Source organism: Doryrhamphus excisus, chromosome 1, assembly GCF_030265055.1.
Source record: "Doryrhamphus excisus isolate RoL2022-K1 chromosome 1, RoL_Dexc_1.0, whole genome shotgun sequence".
Taxonomy (NCBI): Eukaryota; Metazoa; Chordata; class Actinopteri; order Syngnathiformes; family Syngnathidae; genus Doryrhamphus; species Doryrhamphus excisus.
Window position 1 is genome coordinate 30,802,629 of NC_080466.1, and position 19,040 is coordinate 30,821,668.

General features: G+C 35.8%; 1 protein-coding gene across 2 annotated transcripts in view; it reads right to left on the minus strand.

Annotated features, from left to right (window-relative positions):
• Positions 1-14,525, minus strand: part of LOC131134308 (intraflagellar transport protein 20 homolog) — a 31,976-nt gene extending 17,451 nt beyond the window's left edge. Inside the window, exon 1 of one of the 2 annotated variants that reach the window (XM_058079439.1) lies at positions 14,452-14,525. The gene's annotated coding sequence lies outside the window, so the exon portion shown is untranslated. The remainder of the gene's footprint in view (positions 1-14,451) is intronic. The other variant, XM_058079446.1, reaches the window with a different exon arrangement.
• Positions 14,526-19,040: the final 4,515 nt, after the last annotated feature.

Consider the following 19,040-nt stretch of genomic DNA (forward strand, 5'->3'; position numbering starts at 1 on the left):
AAAACGTATGCTAACTAAATAAATTGTTGCAATAAGTAATTTGAATTAATCTCTTCCAGAGGGGCAAAAATGTCAACATGATTGTTGACAAAGACGCAACACGGAAACCACCTTTGTGTTTTGATTAACCTTGGTTTGCATCGTTAGTCTTAGTAGAAGGTTTGACTCTAACCAAAACGTATGCTAACTAGTAAATCGAATTAATCTCTTCCAGAGGAGCAAAAAAGTCAACATGATTGTAGACAAAGACAACAACACGGAAACCACCTTTGTGTTTTGATGAACCTTGGTTTGCACCATTAGTCTGAGTAGAAGGTTCGACTCTAACCAAAACGTATGCTAACTAAATAAATTGTTGCAATAAGTAATTTGAATTAATCTCTTCCAGAGGGGCAAAAATGTCAACATGATTGTTGACAAAGACGCAACACGGAAACCACCTTTGTGTTTTGATTAACCTTGGTTTGCATCATTAGTCTGATTAGAAGCTTCGACTCTAACCAAAACATATGCTAACTGAATAAATTGTGTCCATAATAAATAAAGTAAATCAAATTAATCTCTTCCAGAAAAGCAAAAATGACAATGTGATTGTTTACAAAGACACAACACGGAAACCACCTTTGTGTTTTGATTAACCTTGGATTGCATCATTAGTCTGAGTAGAAGCTTCGACTCTAACCAAAACGTATGCTAACTAGTAAATCGAATTAATCTCTTCCAGAGGAGCAAAAATGTCAACATGATTGTTGATAAAGACGCAACACGGAAACCACCTTTGTGTTTTGATGAACCTTGGTTTGCATCATTAGTTTGAGTAGAAGGTTCGACTCTAACCAAAACGTATGCCAACTAGTAAATCGAATTAATCTCTTCCAGAGGAGCAAAAATGTCAACATGATTGTTGACAAAGACACAGCACAGAAACCACCTTTGTGTTTTGATGAACCTTGGTTTACATCATTAGTTTGAGTAGAAGGTTCGACTCTAACCAAAACGTATGCTAACTGAATAAATTGTTGCCATATGAAATCAAAGTAAATCTATTTAATCTATTCCAGAAAGGCAAAAAATGTACGTAAATGTGCGTAAAAATACTGCTCAGTCAGTTAAGTCCCATACCCCTCCATTAGAAATGATCATGGCACTCATTCTCTGCAACCAAATGGTTGTTCATGCATATTCTGTTGCGTGTTTACTTTTGCTTTCAACATGCTTACAAATGGCAAATAACGTGAAGACACATCTTTGATCATAAAAGTGGTTTTACTCCACCGATTTTCAACATTTAATGACAGATTGAAGTCTGCACTTTTCGAGTTTGAGTTATGAGTCTGCGTCACGCTACGGCACCTTTTATGCTGCGCTTGCATTTTTACACGTCCGTGAGGTGAAAAAGACTCCTAAGAGCCGGGACTAAGTAGGGAAAAAAACTCTTCATGCAATAGTTTTGACTTATTGCTAAGGAGTCACCGTAATGACCGGTGAGCTCATTGTGCCAAGTATTACCTGCCAGCGGTCTCCTACACAATAAAAGTCATTACATGAGCAATATTAATCGGAATGCTCACGAGAGGCTGCAAAGGAGGTCATCATTTACAAAACGGACTAGGTTAGGGACTTGAACATTGCTCCTGCATTCCTTTAATTCATAATGTGTGCAATTTGCCGTCCACTTGATCAAGGTCTGAAAATATTTTGAAAGGCAACAGAGGCTTTTGGATGGCAGAAATAAAAAGGAAGATATTAGGTTTTGCGCTACCTCATAGCAGGAGGATACTCGCAGGATAATAATGTATTATTTACTCGTTTCAAAGAAAGAGCTGCACCCTCAAAAGAGATGAATCTTGAGCGCGGCTGTAGTGAACATTCAGTGCATGACACAGAAGCCTGGTGAAGGAAGATGCAGTAGATACGATGCTGTGTGAAATTGGAGGAAGTCAGTGTAGCATAGCAGCTTTTCACGTGTCCGTGTCAGGGGAGCAGGTGCAATCAGGGAGGCTCAAAAGAAAAAAAACAAACCTGCGCCAGATTGTTGCCGTCCCTTTTGTTGTTACAAGTTACAGTAATCCCTTGCACTTTGAATACTGCAGATTATTGAATCATACATTGAATCTAATATATTGTGACTTTTCTGTTCTTTTTCAAGAGTTTTTTTTATATTTCAACTTTCTTGAAAAATTATGACTATTTCAACTTCATTCTGGTAAAATTACTGGGAATTTTCCCCATTGTTGCTTAATTTTTTCTTGGCATTTTATTGGTTCATTGTATTTTTAGAATGTTCCGTCATCCACTGAGCTTTTACATTGAATCTAATATATTGTGATTTTTCTGTTCATTTTCAGGAATTTTTTTTATATTTCAACTTTCTTGAAAAATTATGACTATTTCAACTTCATTCTGGTAAAATTACTGGGAATTTTCCCCATTGTTGCTTAATTTTTTCTTGGCATTTTATTGGTTCATTGTATTTTTAGAATGTTCCGTCATCCACTGAGCTTTTACATTGAATCTAATATATTGTGATTTTTCTGTTCATTTTCAGGAATTTTTTTTATATTTCAACTTTCTTGAAAAAATATGACTATTTCAACTTAATTCTGGTAAAATTACTGGGAATTTTTCCCATTGTTGCTTAAGTTTTTTGACATTTTGTTGGTTCATTGTATATATTGTGATTTTGCTGTTCTTTTTCAGGCCTCGAGTGTAAATAAATTAAAAAAAATTCTACTTTCATATTGTGCTTTTAGTGTAACTATTTCGTGGGGAAAGCTCCTTCTGTCTCTTTCACTTTTGTTTTCATCTCAGAGTTATCATCCCCTCGTTGCCCTTTGGATTATTTAACAGTGAGTTCACTGTGCGGCCACTAAGTTTTTTTTTTTGTTGTTCTTTTTAAAGCGGTGTGTAGAAAAAGTCAACAAGAGCTCTTATGTAGGACTTGTTGATGCATGCATCCAGAACCTTTCTCTAAAAGCTTCAAACCCGGTTCTTTCATCAATGTTTAAACATTCAAGATGTATTTTGTTGTGCTTTGCAAAAGCACATTTTATTGTTGTTACAGTAGTGAAATAAACTCAGTTTAAAGCGTCTTCTCATACTGTAAAATGAACACACAATGGCTACCACATAGAGGGGACGGGGGGGATTCTTGGATTCTGGGTTAGTCCTGTCAGGTTCAAGCTAAATTATGAAGAGACATTTTATATGTACTGGGACTGTGGTGAATTATTTATTTTTACCAAGCTTTAGCCGGGCCTCCATTTAGCAGTGACTGCTGAAACAATACATTTTTAGTGACATAGTCATTGCATCACTGCCTTTTAAATGGGGACGGGTCGGTGACGGTGACAGTGATACAATAAGCACCGGTACTAAAATGACAGACCGATTCCATCCAATGTTTTTATAAAACCGCATGATAAAATCCGATGCATCTCTTTGCACACGCAGCTTGGGAAAGAACACTGTTCTTCCTCCAGGGTCATTTATTTTTAAATTCCTTCACTCTCCCTTTTTAGCATCCACAGCACGGGGGAAAAAAGGCAGAGAAATGAAGGGGAGGGAGCAGCCATCTTGGACGTGGTTAAAAGCATAATCCTGGTCACGCTGCATCAGCAGCAAAAGAGAGATAAGAGAGCGAGGGAATGCCTGAGCTGGGAAACCCCTTTGCAGGGAGAGCGTGCTTGCTGCAGATACTGTGAGGTCCAATAAAACGCCCGAGTAGGAGGTGGAATAGAAGAGAATATAGTGGATGGTGAGATGTTAGTCTGTAGAATTGGGAGTGGGGGAAAAAAATGAGTAAATTGGAGCAGATAGCCAAAGAGTTTAACGCACAAGAACCCATTGACCAAGTGGAGCACATAGAATACCTTTTATGATGTTTTTACCCCCTAAAATACTACTCCACTTGACATTTTTTTTATGTGCTTGGTTCCGTAAATGTACTGATTTTAAATACAACCCTACGTAATTTCCTCTGTAGAACCCACTCTAAAATCTGAGGGTGAGGAACACTAGTCACTTTTACAGGATTAATCACAATCGCACCGCAATGCGCGGAATAATACATAACACATAATAACACACAATAACACATAATAACTCCAAATAAAAGTAGGAAATACATGCATTTTTAATTGATAATTGAATTGCACATACCCTGTACTGTATAATGCTAAAAAATAATATAATAATAATAATTATTATAAAAAATAATACATATATATATAATAATATAATGAAAAATAAAATAATAATAATTATAAAAACAATAATAATAATTATGTGATTAATCATGCGATTAGTTATTCCGAAAATTCCTTCATTATTTCCAAAAGTAATGTAATTACCGTATTTTCTGGACTATAAGATGCCCCGGAGTATAAGTCACACAAGGCTAAAAATGCATAATTAGGTAGAAAAAAAAAACATACATAATTCTCACAATTCGCAAGTCGCATTTTTTGTGGGTAATTTATTTTATAAACTACTAAAACAGACCAAAAAAAAACATACGTATAAATGCGACTTCGGGAACCCTTACAATTTCCTAAGTTTCCTCCGTAGAACCCACTCTAAAATCTGAGGGTGAGGAACACTAGTTATCTGTAAATCCTCACTTTCACACGATTAATCACAATCGCACAATCGCTATGCACGAAATAATACACATAACTCCAAATAAAAGTAGGAAATACATGCATTTTTAATTGATTATTGAATTGCGCATACCCTGTACTGTATAATGCTAAAAAAAAAATAACAATAATAATGATTATGTGATTATTATTATTATTATTATCATGCGATTAGTTAATCCGAAAATTCCTTAATTATTTCCAAAAGTAATGTAATTACCGTATTTTCTGGACTATAAGACGCCCCGGAGTATAAGTCGCACAAGGCTAAAAATGCATCATTAGGTAGAAAAAAAACATACATGATTCGCACAATTTGCAAGTCGCATTTTTTGCGGGTAAGTTATTTTATAAACTACTTGACCAAAACAGACAAAAAAAAAAGGACGTATAAATGCGACTTTGGGATTGGGCGTTCAAACTTATGTTATTAATCGTTAATCATTCATGCAAACTCCACACAGAGATGGCCGAGGGTGCAATTGAACCCTGGTCTCCTAGCTGTGAGGTCTGTGCGCTAACCACTCGTCCGCCATGCAGCCCATATTCGCATATTAACAATAATTCATGGTTCCATTTATCACAGTGAGTCTTCCAGGCGCTGATGCAGCAAAACAGTCCCAGACCATCACACTACCACCACCATATTTTACTGTTGGAATAATGTTTATTCATTTTCTACTGCTTATCCTCACGAGGGTCGTCACCGGCTGTCTTCGGGCGAGAGGCGGGGTACACCCTGGACTGGTGGCCAGCCAATCACAGGGCACATATAGACAAACAACCATTCACACTCACATTCATTCCTATGGACAATTTGGAGTGGCTAATTAATCTAGCATGTTTTTGGAATGTGGAAGGAGGTAGTACCCGGAGTACCCGGAGAAAACCCGGGGAGAACATGCAAACTCCACACAGAAATAGCCGAGTGTGGAATCGAACACGAGTCTCCTAGCTGTGTGGCCCTCAAAAGTAGTTTATTTATCACTTTTTATCCGAAAAGTAATCCATTTAATCTCGATTAATCGAGTTGTTTTGCACAAAATTGTTGTGTATTTTTCACTTTTATTGGAACACGGGCTACTGACCACCTCTAAGGTTGATCCCGGAGTTGAATCGGTATGTCTTGCCGAACAGGACCAAAGAATATGTTTAAAAAAAAAAAAAAAAAAAGCAGACAGCTGTGGAAACAAAGCTGGTAATCGGTGATGATTTCACACAGAAAAGTGCCTGTGGCTGCCGTGCCGGGAATAGCTAATGAGCTTGTTGTTTTACTCCGCGTTGTAACGACACGGACGCTGATGCACCAAAGATTTGATTTCAGATGCAGCATTCGGTGCACATATTACATATTATTACTTGTGTAATAATCTCATAAAAGGTGGCGTTCTCTGAGAAAAAAAACACGACTGTGTACCGCGGTCGGTTGCTAGTGATGGACGAAGTGTTGTTATTACTCTTGAAAGGTATCAACGTCACCGTCGGAAAAACGGCATGACAAGGAGCCTGTGATCATTACAGTTTCCTTTTCGTTCTATTTCAGGCTTTTTGAGGCACGTCTCTTGTGATCCATTTTTGTCCTCTTTCATCTTCCCGCAGCTATTTTTACTTCCTGTCACCGCGTGCAGACTTGCAAACCGATGCTTGGGCGTGTGACGGTGACATGAGATAATAGCAGAAGGCATCGTTTCCCGACGCAGCCGCCATCATTTGCATTGCGGGTTGCCATTTAGCCTTTATTCAAAAGGCAGTTACCAGCGAGCGGTCTGATTAATGGATTACTGCCGTAAAGAACGGTCAAAGCGGCAAGGTTGTCGGAATCTTTTTTTTTTTCCTCGAGGGATGTTGTTAGCGTATTAAAAATGACCTCTGCCCTCCCTGTAGCGCAAATTGAATTCATCTTATAATCAGATACTCAAAATGTAGTGCACGTTGGCAAAAAATATGTCTGACTTCTAGGGGTATAACGGATCTATACGAATATCAATACCAAGCCGGGTATCTGTCGGCGATATTCCGGGTTCGGAAATTCACAAATTTTTGCCCAAAACACAATTTTTATGTTTATGACTTTATGCTTCACTAGCCACGTTTACATTTGGAGTTTTTCTCTTTCCGAATGGAATCTTTCCGAAAACAATGCTAATACATGTAAAGGAAGCTGAAAGGTCTGCGCGCTAACCACTCGACCACCGTGCTCCCGAGCGATTACATATAAATAAGAATTGTTCTCCGAATACAGTCTATATTCCAATCTCTTGTCTACATGCGCCGCTATAATCAACCAGAATAGTCAATGGGGCATGCCCAGTAAAGCGTAAACACCAACATCACGTGATACCGACTTACTTGAGTTTTTCTTTCACTTGTCGGAATAACTCCGTATTCCCAGTTTTTCCTTCGTCCAGTCTTGAAATTTGATAATGGTTTTATTTCATTTGAACACGCATCAGATTACAATTGAATGCATCCCATAATCAGTTCCCAGTTCCACATGTCCAAAAGGAGTAGGAAGAAGCAAAGCTTATTAAATCCTACCCCTCCATCTGGTACTTTTACAATCACTAACTGTTACATTTGTTCACTTCTTGCTTTCCTAATATAGTTTAATATAGTGATATATATATATATATATATATAGCACATCATGACTGGTTCAAGACTCTTCATCAGGGGTCTCAAACACGTGGCCCGCGGGCCAAATGTGGCTCGCAGGACACTAGTTTGAGGCCCCCGCCTTGATATGAAAGTTTAATGTTAGTGCGGCCCGCGCAAGTTTGATATGGATGCTGTATGGTATCATGTACCCAGAAAAAATTATTACGTTTGATTAATGTTCATGTTAAAGGTTAAATAACTGTTAATAGTTATCCTCCCTATCCGTGTGGAAGTGGTAAGTTTTTGGCTATTTAAGTTGAAAGGAAATAACTCGAAGGCTACCGTTTAGGTCGCTAGCTCTCTAGTTTGCGAGTTAACATGTGTCTCAAGACCCTGCAGTTGCGCAATATGTTGTAAATAAAAAGAGTATAAATGTGACTATAGTCGTGTTTTGTCATGTCTACAGGGCTCTAATAATGCTTTGTTCATTTTAATCTGAAAAAAATAATTTGTCTACCCACCAACTAGATGTGGTTTCTTAAGTTTTTATTATTTGCCGTTTTATTATTATTATTATATTTATTTATTACTGATTGATTTTCTTTATTCTTGATTTGTTTATTTATTTTTCATCTTAATTTGTGCAGAAAAATAAAAATTAAGATATTTGATAACAGTGGAATGTTTTATCAGAGCTTTTATTGTAGAAAATCGGAACCAAAGCACTGAAAAAGTTTGTATATTTTTCTGTTTTTAATAAATGCGTTGTTTTTTTTTTTTTTTGGAAAACCTGATGCGGCCCTGTTTTGTGGAAATTTTCTGTTTGTGTTAAAAGGTGAAATGACAAAATCCTTCAAGGGTCATGATGAATTTCCAGTATAAAGTATCGGTATCAATGTATTTTCTTGTGTGAATACCAGCATTGGAAGTACGGCCCACTTCTAGTTAACATGGGTCCAGCCTCTCGCCCTTTTTTTCCCTCACACATTCATGCTTTAAGTACACAATCAATTATTCAACATGCATTTTTCAGCAGCCATACCACCCACTCTGACTGAACACACACTCCAGTTCACACACACTGGAGACAAAAGACCTAGCGCCCACATGCTCGCATGTAAACGCCCCATTAGAAACCTACTAAACCATCAAGCGGCTTCCGTTCAAAATAACACCGAGCATCTCACCGTGGTTTGATTCTTCTTTATTTAAAGGCGGGATACAAATAACAGTTGGCTTGCATGTCAAAGAGTACGTAGTTCAGGATCTCTACAGCCTTATTGTGGTCTTTGTGGATGTGCTACAATCCCAAAAAGTACCATAGTTTGTGGTATAGTACAACATTATTCATTCATTCATTTTGTGATTATTATTCAGCTCGTTAACTAAAAAATGATGAATAAACGGAAGGAAACCGGAATACCCGGAGAAAACACACGCATGAACGAAGAGAACATGCAAACTCGGGATTGAACTCGGGTCTCGTAGCTGTGAGGTCTGCGCGCTAACTACTAGACCGCCGTGCAGCCTAAAACCTAATCACGAGGTTAGAAATTCTGCGGAAATCAATCAAAAACATCAGGTTTTTACCACCTAAAAAACATTGCCAATATCAAGGGAATAGTGCATGGTTCTCAAACATGCAGCCCACGGGCCAAGTGTGGCCCGCAGGACACTAGTTTGAGGCCCCCGCCTTGACATGAAAGTTTAATGTTAGTGCGCCCCGCGCAAGTTTGATATGGATGCTGTATGGTATCATGTACCCAGGAAAAATTATTACGTTTGATTAATGTTCATGTTAAAGGTTAAATAACTGTTAATAGTTATTCTCCCTATCCGTGTGGAAGTGGTAAGTTTTTGGCTATTTAAGTTTAAAGGAAATAACTTGAAGGCTACCGTTTAGGTCGCTAGCTCTCTAGTTTGCGAGTTAGCATGTGTCTCAAGACCCTGCAGTTGCGCAATATGTTGTAAATAAAAAGAGTATAAATGTGACTATAGACCCTAGCTCCAGTGAATTGAGTTTGAGACCCCTGGAATAGTGCCTTTGTCTCCATAGCAGGCTAAACTGCCTTCTCACCGGGCTCTCTAAATAAGCAGTACATCCAGAATGCTGCTGCTCGAGCCCTGACTAGAACCAGGAAAGATGAACATATTTGGCAAGTAGTCAGGTTTCTTTTCATAGTCTTGCGCCAAAGTAATCGCTGACATGTTAAAGCCACACGGTCAGGATGTATTTCAGTTTTATCCAACCAAAATCTCGAAAAGTCATCCGGAAGATGTGCGACAATTCTCAACGTTGGCGATGTTGAAATCCAGGCGTTTGACAACTGAAAGTAAGTATTTTATCTGCGCTCTTTGATTCTAATTTGTTTTTACTTTATTTTGTTTTATGGAATGATTTCCTGAAGTGATTTTACCCTTTTTTTCTGTAAAGCACTTTAAATTACCTTGCCTAGAAATAAACTCGCCTTGCCTTGCAATTTTTGACAAAGACTCGGCCAACACTGAATGGGTGCCAGTTCCTCACTGACAGCAATCAACTCCGACCCCTAACTTCCATTTCCCTAAAAGGCTCTGTTGGGTCTGATAAAAGGTACATCAAAGCCACGCTCATCCGTTACAGGTATGACATAAAACTAATGTACACCATAAATACAGTCAGAGTACTGACAGTAAACAACCAATGGGCTTCAGTTTGGGGATTATCCAAGATTCTTCCCTTGAGAGGGAAACAGCAGGCAATCATCTATCATTACACTCAGAAAACAGGCCTGTATATCACAACAAGCTCTCATTACCTTTACTCCCGACACCAGGAGCAGTAGCACCCTTTGCTGAAAATACTCAGGATTACTCAGTACAGTTGATGTAGTTGATGTTTGCTAAATACAAGGATGAAGAGTCTTGAACCAGTCATGATGTGCTATATATATATCACTATATTGACACGTACTATGGTACCCATTATGGCATTGGATGCTCATATCACCGAGTACTTTGGTACGGGACAAAAATGAAATAAAATAAAATTACAAAAAATAAAAAATATAAAAAAACTTAAATTAGGAAAGCAGGAAGTGAACAAATGTAACAGTTGATAAATACAAGGATGTATATATTATATTATATATATATATATATATTATATTATATATATATTATATTATATATATATATATATATATATATATATATATATATATATATATATATATATATATATATATATATTGACACTTACTATGGTACCCATTATGTCATTGGATGGTCATATCACCTTGTACTTCGGTACGAGGTACATTATTTAAAAAAATAATAAATAATAAATAAAAACAAAAACTTAAATTAGGAAAGCAGGAAGTGAACAAATGTAAAATAAAATAAAATTAAATTAAATAAAAAACAAAAAAAATTAAATTAGGAAAGCAGGAAATGAACAAATGTAAAATAAAATAAAATTAAATTAAATAAAAAACAAAAAATAAATAAATTAGGAAAGCAGGAAGTGAACAAATGTGCTGTATATATCACTATATTGACACTTACTATGGTACCCATTATGTCATTGGATGCTCATATCACCTCCTACTTCGGTAAGGGACAAGAAAAAAAAAGAAAAAAATATATATTGGGAAAGCAGGAAGTGAACAAATGTAACAGTTACTGATTGTAAAAGTACCAGATGAAGGGGTAGGATTTAACAAGCTTTGCTTCTTCCTACTCCTTTTGGACATGTGGAACTGGGAACTGATTATGGGATGCATTCAATTGTAATCTGATGCATGTTCAAATGAAATAAAACCATTACCAACAGTAAAATGTGGTGGTAGTAGTGTGATGGACGGGGGTTTCAAGTCTACCAAAAAAAAAAAAATCCCGAAGGAGAACCTGAAACCAACTTGGGTTCTGATCCAAAACCCATCAGCAAGACAATGAAACAATGGATGTGAAGGGAAATGTAGCATTAATGAATGCATCATTAGCATTTCTATTATTTTGTGTATATCGTCATCGTCGGCTAATCCTTAAAGAGGGTTTCTGGTACTACACATACATGACTACATTCGCTAATACATGACGATATAATTATAATCTCACAAGGAGTGTAGGTTCATAGAATACTCATCCCTCTCTACTACACACATACACACACATAATACTGCTTTACTCATGTGTCACATCTTTCAAACGAATCGACCCGTGTGCCAGAGCCATTCTTGAGAAATGATACGTGTCATGGCCCAGACACACACACACACCCAGGGGCCGTTGGTGCCTATTTTCTGGGTCATTGTGATTGGTAAATCATTAATAAACTAACATGGGAAGCCATTTTCATTGAGTGCACTTGGAAAGTACGTCCCTTGACGGTGACAAATTTCACTATATTTCTTGACTCGGTGAAGAGACCGATAGGGATGGTTCCACCACCGAACCGGCATATGTACAAGACGCCGGAATTGAAATGTGCGAACACATTTAAGTACGCTTAACAGTACATACCGTAATCCCTCATTTATCATGGTTAATTGGTTCCAAACCTGACCATGATAAGTGAATTTTTGAGACACATGCTAACTCTCAAACTAGAGAGCTAGCGACCTAAACGGTAGCCTTCAAGTTGTTTCCCTTAAAATTACATAGCCAAAAACTTACCACTTCCACACGGATAGGGAGGATAACTATTAACAGTTATTTAACCTTTAACATGAACATTAATCAAACGTAATAATTTTTTCTGGGTACATGATACCATACAGCATCCATATCAAACTTGCGCGGGCCGCACTAACATTAAACTTTCATATCAAGGCGGGGGCCTCAAACTAGTGTCCTACGGGCCACATTTGGCCCACGGGCCGTGTGTTTGAGACCCCTGATTTACAACATATTGCGCAACTGCAGGGTCTTGAGACACATGCTAACTCGCAAACTAGAGAGCTAGCGACCTAAACAGTAGCCTTCAAGTTATTTCCTTTAAACTTAAATAGCCAAAAACTTACCACTTCCACACGGATAGGGAGGATAACTATTAACAGTTATTTAACCTTTAACATGAACATTAATCAAACGTAATAATTTTTTCCGGGTACATGATACCATACAGCATCCATATCAAACTAACATTAAACTTTCATATCAAGGCAGGGGCCTCAAACTAGTGTCCTGCGGGCCACATTTGGCCCGCGGGCCACGTGTTTGAGACCCCTGCTCTAACCCGAAGACAGCTGGGATAGGCTCCAGCATACCCACGACAAATAGCATCATCGCCTGACAGCTTTCTTGGTACACTTGATGACTTTTTCTCCTTCAATAATAATAATAATAATAATATTAGAAAAACACACAGTCAATACAGTGTTTATGTGTGTGTGTCATTCCTTGACTAATCTGTCTTCATTAGCCAAGTGGGTCCTGAGTGACTGCCGTCCTTTTTGCCCTTTAGAATGAGCGTTGAGAATAAACACCCCTGATACTGCCTCACAAATGAAAACAAGTCAAATTAGAAAGGTGAGTCAAAGTCAACGCCCTCCTCCACGTAAAAGGCAGAGAGCTTTAGCGTAATGGCGCAGTAGAATCTAAAAAACACATATGTTTTTTTTTTCCTCGGTCAAAACCTTCAAATGAATCTCTGGCAGCAATCGAGCTCCAGTGAGCGAACACGATTCCCTGGTGTGCCTTAAAGGGCCAATTTCCTGAGCCTATTGTTACCAAATCCAATGTCGCTTATTGATTATCTGCACATTTACATCAAGGTGATCTGACAGAGTAAAGCTGCGGAAGACGGAGTCGCTCAGCCGACATCCTGACTTTGCTGCCATCTCAGGCTGAATGTAGAAAGCATCGTGATGTCTCCCAAAAATGGTAGAAATGGTACAAAAAAAGTAGCTGTAATAGAAACAAAAAAGTCAGAATAATATTGGAATAAAGTCATTAAATTATGGGAAAAAAAAATTCCCAGAAAAGAGTTTAAATAGTTGGAATAATAAATGTAGAAAAGGAAAAAAAAAAAACCAGCTGAATTTTTAAAGTAAAAAAATATTGGCTATGACAATGCATCAAAGAAAAGGAAAGTGAAAAGTTAAGAAATTGGACATTGTAAAATGCTGAGACACCGCAATAAACCTGATTAGTATCATTATGTTTTGTTTTTTATTATTTTACTTTTTTTTCCTTCGATAATTATCTGCACCGAGTCCCAAAGGTTGACCAGTGTTATTTTGTCTTGTTTATACTTGACAGACACATGTTTCAGTGCATGCTTCCCTGTTGATTGACACATTTAAAAAAAAAAAAGCAATAAAACAAAAAGCCACTTCAGTGTCAGAGGCCGCCGGTCTATACGTGTTTGTGCCTGCAGCAATGTCAGCCTCCGTTTGACTTGCATCCAGGGAGCAAGAAGCGAAGAAGACGATAACTGCCGCTTGAGACCACTACGTATTGATCGGTGACTCATCTTAAAAACATAGAGTAGTGCAGAACCTTTCACTTGGTGAAAGACGACTGAAGACTGAAGCTATGAAACTGAACTGTTGGGATAAATGAAGCAATGAGATATTACAGCGCAGAATGCTGCTATCTGGTGGCGAGACAATGAAACAACCATGCAGCAGCCACTCTTTTCATTGACACATTATCATTCATTCATACATTTTCTACCGCTTATCCTCACGAGGGTCACGTGAGGTGCTGGAGCCTATCCCAGCTGTCTTCGGGTGAGAGGCGGGGGACATTGGGAATATATTAGGACAAAAAAAACCACTAAGGAGACACTTTTTACATCGCTACCCTGTACAGAAGAGTCCATGTTGTTTTGTTGTTACGTAAACAGTGTGTTACATCACTAACATAGATTATAGTCAGGCCAAGAGAGAAAATTCTCACATTTTTTCCTTTTCACATAGACGATAATATAGTAAATACTACAAAGATATTTAATTCGATGCAGTTTTAAGTGTTTTAAGTGAACGCCACAATGCAGCAGAAACGTAAACCTCAAAGTTTTGAGTTTGGTCTAAACAACGCACACACACATAACATCCTGTTGAGTTCCCTTCACAATAAGGCACATCCGGTCTAGCAAAAAAAAACACTCAACTTAGACATCTTTCCATAGCATTTCTCACAATTAGTACGAACTATTTCTGAAATCAGTGCAGCATTAATACAAAAAAGTATAGCTACAACACTTCAAATAACGTCAACTGCTTACCTGGGTCACGAAGACTTTCAATGCCGGAAAGTAGTCCTTACACAGCTGTGCTGATTTGAAGTCATTAAGTCCGGAAGTGACGGAAACGAAACATTTTGGAGAGGTTGGCACGTGACAGTCACGTGACTATCCCAATACAGTTTAAAAAGTGATAGTTTCAACGTGATAGTTATTAAAAGTGACAGTTTAAATAGTGATAGTGATTTCTTCTATATCATTTCTATATTAATTGTATGATAAATATTGGATAAAAATGAATTCATATTCAAGGTAGGGGAATTTCGCTATTAATTAGCCTGCTTATGATTAGCATAAATGCTAATATGTCACTGAATACATTTTGTGTGTACCGCAGCACTTTCCTTTTTTTCCAATAAAAATGTCCATTATAAAAGGATAATCGCACCATCTACTGGACAAACCTCACATTGCATATATCAAATACACATATCGTTTACCCATCTTCAAATGGTAATAAATGCTAATAAAACTAATACTAACTAATAAAACCACAGCTCAATTTTTGTTGTCCTCGGTACATTGTAAAAAGAAAATCTACTACAATACCAAAAAGATGGAAAAACTGGGTGAAAAAAGAGCAAATCTGTGTAATTTAAGCAGAAAAAGTTGAAATGTTGATATTATGAGTAGTAATATTAATATTTGTCTGGAAACTCTTAACTTTTAACCCTTGAAAGGTTTACTTAAGAAATACCCAAACGTGTAGCAATACGAGTTTAAAATAATAATAAAAAACAATAAAAACAAATGCATATAAAATGGATGCTGCTGCAATGCTGCCTCCGTCCACCAGAGGAAGCCACAGCCCACAGGGAGGCTGACGTCATTGCAGCTCCCCAATGAATATTTTGATCTATTCGATCTCCTGACTGTGTGGCCAACATGCCACTACACTGTCATTTTTATATAGTTTTATTTTTAATATATATATTTTACATTTGTATTGGTATCTTGTACTTTTGTATATATATATATATATATATATTTATTGTTGTTGCACCAGACCACCAGACCCGGATGCGTTCTGACTTGTTGAATGATATGTTGTTAAGTAATACCTTTAACAAAAAATATATTCTATATATTTTATCTTCTGCATATCATCTATCAAGAAAATATGCAGCAACAAAAGCCAGAAAAACTTGTACTTGTATAGTGTAACTAGTACTACACAATACCAGTGATTAAATCCTGTGTGATAATAATGTACTCCAGTATGAGATCACATAAAAAACACTCAATGCCTTCCCTCAGGTATATAACATCTAGACAACAGTGCAGAAATAGTACTACGATTAGACAAAAAGGATGATTAGTTGCTATGCAACACAATTTGCAACACCCGCTGAGATTATGAAATAATGGCCTTGGCCGCTTTCCAAAGAAAGAAATGGGAAACGATTAAAAAAAAAAAACAAAGTCTGGCATCATAAATATAAATAGCTGTAGGAAAGGCAAAAACAGTCACGTTTAGCATGAGCTACCAACATTCATTTATTATTTTGGGGGATTTGGGGGCATTTTGATGAGAAGAACCATCGCTGGATGACACAACGAAAGTGGAAACCGAAAGTAGCAATTGTTTTTTGGTACATGTAATCATAAACACAGACCATTTTCGTATGGGCAAAATGTCCGTTTTTCACAATATATTTTGACTTCAGCTGTTTTTTTCTCCAAATTATTAAAATTTTCTTCTTGGAAATTTCTTTTTTTTAATCTTCTTTTAAATTTTACAATAATATTTTGACTTAATCCTAATAAGTCTACTATTGTTATTAGATTTTTTTTTTTGACTGAATTTGAAAATTACAGCTTTTTTTCCATTTCAATGTTTTTTTTCTCAGAATATTTTAATTTTCTTCCTGTACATGGTCTTCCCCTAATATTATGACTTTATTCCAATAATATTTTAACAGCTATTTGTCCCATTTCTATTTATTTCTTTTTTTCTTTTATGACAGCTATTTTTTCCCATTTTTACTGCTTTTAAAAAAATTATTTAAATCTTCTTACTGGAAATGTTCCTCCTGTAATATTATGACTTTATTCCAATAATATTATTACTTTTTTTTTTTTAATTACAGCTTCCCCCCCATTTCTACTTCTTTTTTTAAAACTTATTTAAACTTTCTTCCTGGAAATGTTCTTGCCGTAACGTTATAACTATATTATTATAAAATATTATATATTATATAATAGTATATAAATATTTAATAATATTTAGACTTTATCCTTTTCCCTTTTCTACTGTTTTTATTCCAACTATTTAAACTTTTTTTATTGGAATGTTCCTTCCATAATATTATGACTTTATTCTTGTAAAATTAAAGCTAAATTTTCCTTTTCTACTTTTTAAAAATATTTCAATAATAAATAATAATAATAATATTTATTATTATTTATTATTGTATTTTTTATTTATTCTTCCTCGAAATTTTCTTATTGTAATATCCAATTAAAATTGCACCCATTTCTACAGTTTTTTTTGTAGAATTATTCAAAAAAATATATTTCCTAAAATATTTTGACTTTATTCTGATAATATTATACCTTTTTTCCAAACCTAATTTCCACCGCTGCAATACAGAATCAAAAAAAAAAAAAGATCTGGACACCAACTGCTGATACTGTTTATTTGAAGTAGGCACTGTACTGTAAATAAAGTAGCAGAAATATTATAAATAGTATAATGCAGTGAAGTAAAAAAAAGTGGTAGAACTGATACACGACGGTACACATGTGATATTTCAAACAATCCAAATAGTGAGGTTGTACCTACCTAATAAAGGAAGTGCTGGAGTTGAGTCCATCAATTCGAATGATAAACCTCTCAGAGGGTTGAATTTGCTTTACTCAATTCCTACCAGTAGATGGGGGAAGAGTCTCAGACAAATGTTTTGTGTGGCCCGGTCAGAAAACACTTAGACATGTGACCATTCCAGTATGGCTTCCCCTAAATGGCAGCATAAATTGGCATATTTCCACCAAATTATTTGTAGCCATTAAAGCTAATTTATAGCCATAATAGGGTGGTAAATATTACAATATTAATCTTCTTACTGTATTTCTTCTATGAATTCATATCAAAACAAACTACGGAAATACTGTTAATAATTTATAAAAATGGCAATGAAAGTCGAAATAGCAAAAATAATGAGACAATCAATACATTTTAATAATTTTAAGTTAATATATGGAATTTATGGATTTCAAAAAAAGTAATACAGTAACAATGAATAATTGAATATACTGTATATATAGCATGACACATCTTTGATATTAATTAGGAGTATTTTACAAAAAAACTTACACAATACACTTAAAAGGTTACCTAAGAAATATACAAACATGTACCAATATGAGGTTAAAAGGCAGAAAAAAAAACATTTAAAAATATTTTCTCTCGTACTTTCATTGGCAGTCAAGCAGCATTGAAACAGATACTGCCTCTGTCCACCAGAGGAGGAGCCCAGAGTCCAGAGGGAGGCTGACGTCTTTGCAGCGTCCCACTGAATTCATTCATTCATTCATTTTCTTTGGCTTTTCCACACGAGGGTGACGGGGGGTGCTGGAGCCTATCCCAGCTGTCTTCGGGCGAGAGGTGGGGTACACCCTGGACTGGTGGCCAGCCAATCACAGGGCACATATAGACAAATTTAACCTAGCATGTTTTTGCTTTTATGGAATTCAGTTTTTACTTTTATTTCTTTATATTTCGGATTACTTTTTTTTTTTTTACACTTTTTAAAAAGTCATTTTAATTTTAACTATTTGTATTATTTTTTATTTAAAGCATTGTTATTTTTGAATTATTTGAATTATTTTCTTCCCGTAATATTCTAACTTTATTACAATAATATTTTGACTTAATCCTTATAAGTCTACTATTGTTGTTAGATTTTTAGAATTTTTTTCTTTTTTGACTGAATTCGAAAATTACAGCTTTTTTTCCATTTAAATTTTTTTTCTCAAAATATTTTAATTTTCTTTCTGGACATGGTCTTCCCGTAATATTATGACTTTATTCCAATAATATTTTTACATTATTGTTTTTATTTATAACAGCTATTTGTTATAATTATTTCCCATTTATATTTCTTTTTTTTTAGTTATTTAAGCTTTCTTCCTGGAAATGTTCATCCGGTAATATTATTTCTTTATTCCAATAATATTTTGACTTTAAAAATTCAGCTGTTTTTTTCTCTTTTCTACATTTTTTTTTACTTTTTCTGGGAAATTTTCTTCCCATAATATTACCTCATTTGTTTTTATTACAGCTATTTTTCTCATTTCTACTGCTTTTTAAAAATTATTAAAATCTTCTTACTGGAAATGTTCCTCCTGTAATATTTTTATCCTGCACAGTTTATGTGATTGCAGCAATGTATATGGCATATGAAGGTGTCATATTAATAATAATAATAATAATACTGATCATCTATTAACTATGAAGTGTTCCAAGACTCCATAATCCCTCCATAAATATAATGCAAAAAAATATCTCTACATATAGCGTTATTTGTTGTGCGCGTGCACCAATCTCACGTGCACACGCTGTGGGTGTT